Raw genomic sequence first — 4,041 nt, forward strand, 5'->3', positions numbered from 1 at the left:
AACGAGCACCTATTTTGCACTTTGGAAGGAACGAAGCTTCAAACTGAGCTGTGAGCATCTTTGAAAGATTCTGGGGAAGGTTGGATGGAAAGACGAGATGGAGGAAGCCACGATCGATTGGTTCCTTGCTGGGGAGGGGGCCTTGGGAGTGATGGCTGGGCATGAAATGCTGTGCATGGACGCCAGAGCTCTTGGGGAGCTTCTGCTTCAGCCCTGCATCCCTCCCCCCACAAGGCACAAAGAGGCCTCTCAGCATTTTGGCAGGATATCGTGCAGCCTGCCAAAGGTGACTGCGGTGGAGGTCAAAAAGGTCAAGATGGCAGACAGGAGAGCATGAGCGTAGCCCTGCCCTGCAAAAAAGGGGCAGGTCTTTAACTGCATAATTGCAGCTCTCAACCTGATTCTCTTGACCAATCCCCCCCATGCCCCCCCCAGCAATGTCATGGCATCCTTTGTATCCTCCCAGCCAGCCCACCCCACCAGGAGGCAGCTTCAGTGTGTCTTTCACAGCTGTGGTTTTTAGGTGTCCTTCGGCTCTTTTTCCTCTTTTCCCATCACTCTTTGCAGCATGAATGTTTTACACGAATAGCTGCTGCTTCTGCTGTGTTCCCACCGGCTGCTTATGGATGTTGCAGGGATCTTGCCTTCTTCTGTTTGGGGGTTACTCTCCTCCCAGGTCCTTCTAGCCTGGTCTGCAGGAGAAGTCAGCCCCTCACTGCTGCAGATGCTTCTGCCTGGATCAAATTGGACCGATGCTTTCCATTCAAGCATTATGTCTTCAGTGGTCTTTTCAAATATGGGTGAATCTGCCATTTACAGAAATCTCTTCATGGCTAGCTGATCCAACCAGGAAAGCAACCAGGTCCAACCAGCTGTATCTCATTGGTCTCATCTTAAATGAATTACATGTTTAGAATTTTCTTGCTGCTGTGTCTGTGGAGACATCCAGGTCATGGTTATCCCAAAGGTGCTTTTCAAAAGGCAACTGGACTTTCTTGGTTTTTTCCCCCTTGAACACGTTTGGCTTCTTATCCAAGACGTTTCTTCAGTTCTGGAAGCAGAACTGAAGAAAATTCTTAGATGAGAAGGGAAACATCTTCAAGGAAAACCCAAGAAAGTCCAGTTGCCTTTTGGAAAAACACCTTTGGGACAACCATGACCTGGATGAGTGAGAATCTCCATAGACTTCCAATTCCATATCCCTTCCCTGTACTTTTATAATATTGTCTTTTGATCCCTTCAGATAATGTCCTAGAACCTGTCTATGGAGACCCTCAGTCATTCAGGTCAAGGCTATCTCAGTGGTGTTTTTCAAAAGACAACTGGACTTCCTTGTTTTTTCTCTTGAAGACATTTCGCTTCTCACCCAAGAAGCTGCTTCCAGTTCTGAAGAAGCTTTCTGGATGAGAAGCAAAATGCCTTCAAAGAAAAAAAAATCAGAAAAGTCCAGTTGGCTTTTGAAAAGCACCCTTGGGTCTTGTTGTTGTGCTTTCTACTATGTGCTACTTTTTTGGTGTGAGTGAGTGGTCTGTGTGAGTGAGTTTTCTTATTCAGATAAGGTGACAAACCAGTCCAAAGATAGCCTGGCTGGTAATTGGTAGGGCGAGGACAGGACTGAGATAAAGTGTTGTGATGGATTCCCAGACTGATAAGGATTCAAGAGACAGTTTTATAAACAGCCAACTACCAGGTTCTCTATTATTGGTAAAAGAATTTCCTTCTTGTCAGTTGCTGCTAAAAGGAAACTAAAAAAGTGTCCATCCAAGTTTACTGGGGACAAATTAATTCTAAATACAAAACAGTTCACCTGCTGAAAGCAGTGTTTCTCAACCTCAGCAACTTTTAAGGTGTGTGGACTTCAACTCCCAGAATGTTAAGGATTGAAGTCCACCCAGCTTAAAGTTGCTAAAACTGAGAAACCCTATCTAAAGAAATTTTATTAAAGAAGACTTTGTAAGGCTCTTGACTGGGAAGACTTACATTTTCTTTGCTTTAGTAGATAGAGCTGCCAGTCTGCCTGAGACCCAATGTGGGGTGTGAAGACAATCTCCTGTTTCACTTGTCAACCTACCTCCACCTCAATGACTGGAGACCTGGACACACATGTGTTGCAGAACAGTCGTGAAGGTCTCCCCCTTTTTGGAGATGTCTAAGCCAAGGAGCCCCCTGTCCTCTGGCTCCTGCATGAAACTGAACGCCTCCTTCCACTCCAGGATCCCCTGACCTAGGGGTGCTGCCAACACGACCCTTGAGCAAAAGCTTCCCAAATGCTGCAGGGCTGCAAATACATGTTGAATGTAGGATTGCTTAAAACTCTCCAACTGCACACTTGTCCAGCCTGCTGGTCCCTTCCTTCCATGGAAGTGAATCTGATGTGCCGCTTCTTCCCAAAGGACCAAGTGGGGACACTTAGCAGGTACTTGACCAGCAAGATTCCCAACAGGAAAAGCACCCGGAGGACAATAAAACCCAACCAGTTCTAGAGAACCATCTTTTTCTGGCCCTCTTGCTTTTCTCAAGTTCAGGAAAATCTGTTCATGCTGTCAGCCTGGATCTTCCTGTTGAGTAGGAGAAGCTGCCCCCTCCCATGGGGGACCCTCCCACCTCATGCTCACCTGGAGAAAGAGGCCAGAGGCAGAACTGGATTCAGCCATGGAGTCCAGCCATGAACATGTCCCCACGCAGGCACCTGTCCTAGTGCAGCTCCAGATGCTGATCCAAACAGGCAGGGAGGGAAAAAATTTCCCAAGGTTCATAGCTGGCAAAGACTGCCCTTTGCTGCTCTGACACCTCTGCTGCTTTGCAACAATATCACACATTTGCTGAAGCTTTTTCTTCCCAAGCAATAGAGCAGAAATGCTAAATAAAAGCCATGTCCAGGAAAGCTGGATGTAGAGTAGGTGTCAAGATGGACTGGCAAGGCACTTCTTTCCGTTCGCCACTTGAACAAAGAAGCTAAAGGGGAGGGGCATGGGTATGCTTGGAATGTGTGGGGAGCTGGGAGGGGAAAAAGGAATTTACATGAGCCGTTTGCAGGCTGGGAATGTATTGCAACCCCAAGGTCAGACCCTGAAGACTTTTGAAAGTGCAGACTGTTTTCCCTAAGTAAAATCCTTAACCTGGATTGGTGGACAGTGGACAGTGGGCAGCCTGGGGAATGATGGCACTGGAAGATGAAAGTAGAATAGAATAGAATAGAATAGAATAGAATAGAATAGAATAGAATAGAATAGAATAGAGCTGGAAGGATCTTGGAGGTCTCCTAGTCCAGCCCCCTGCTCAAGCAGGAAACCCTATACCATCTTAGACAAGTGGCGGTACAGTCTCTTCTTAAAAACCTCCAGTGATGAAGTACCCACAACTTCTGAAGACAGTGGTTGATTGTTCTCACTGTTAGGAAGTTTCTCCTTAGTTCTAGGTTGGTTCTCTCTTTGATGAGTTTCCATCCATTGTTTCTTGTCCTACCTTCAGGGGCTTTGGAAAATAAGTTGATCTCTCTTCTTTGTAGAAGCCCCTCAAATACTGTGTTGGAAGTCAGCACCCACCCTCCTAGAGAAGGAAATATTTTGGGGGATATTAAAAAAGCAGAATATATTCCCCCAAAGGAATAATAGAAAATAGGCAGAACACCCCCCCCCCCTCAAGTCTCTCTGCTCCAAGCAGAAACCAGGTCTGTAGAAATGCAGATCTGATAATCTTTTCAGAAAGACTGGAGCCAGGAAGCTTAGAGCTGATGGAATTAGAAAGACAAAGGTCCCTAGAACCAACAACCCCTCACCCAAAAATCTAACACAGGACATAGCCATCAGCCACAGCCACAGGGAATCAGGATATAACCTTTATGTTGGATCGCGCAGGCAGTAAGACACGAGTCGAGTGACAGTCAGCTCTTGGTTTATTGGCAAGGCATAAAGTAAATCCGGACTGCTCTCTGGGCCAGGGGAGCCCTCTTTTATGGGATTCCCCTGGCTTGTAATCACACAATTCCATTGGCTGGCAAGACCCTGTTGCTAGTTAGCCAACCAGCAACGGGCATGAAAC

Source organism: Protobothrops mucrosquamatus, unplaced genomic scaffold (genome assembly GCF_001527695.2).
Source record: "Protobothrops mucrosquamatus isolate PMUCROS unplaced genomic scaffold, P.Mucros_1.0 scaffold148, whole genome shotgun sequence".
NCBI classification, from domain to species: domain Eukaryota; kingdom Metazoa; phylum Chordata; class Lepidosauria; order Squamata; family Viperidae; genus Protobothrops; species Protobothrops mucrosquamatus.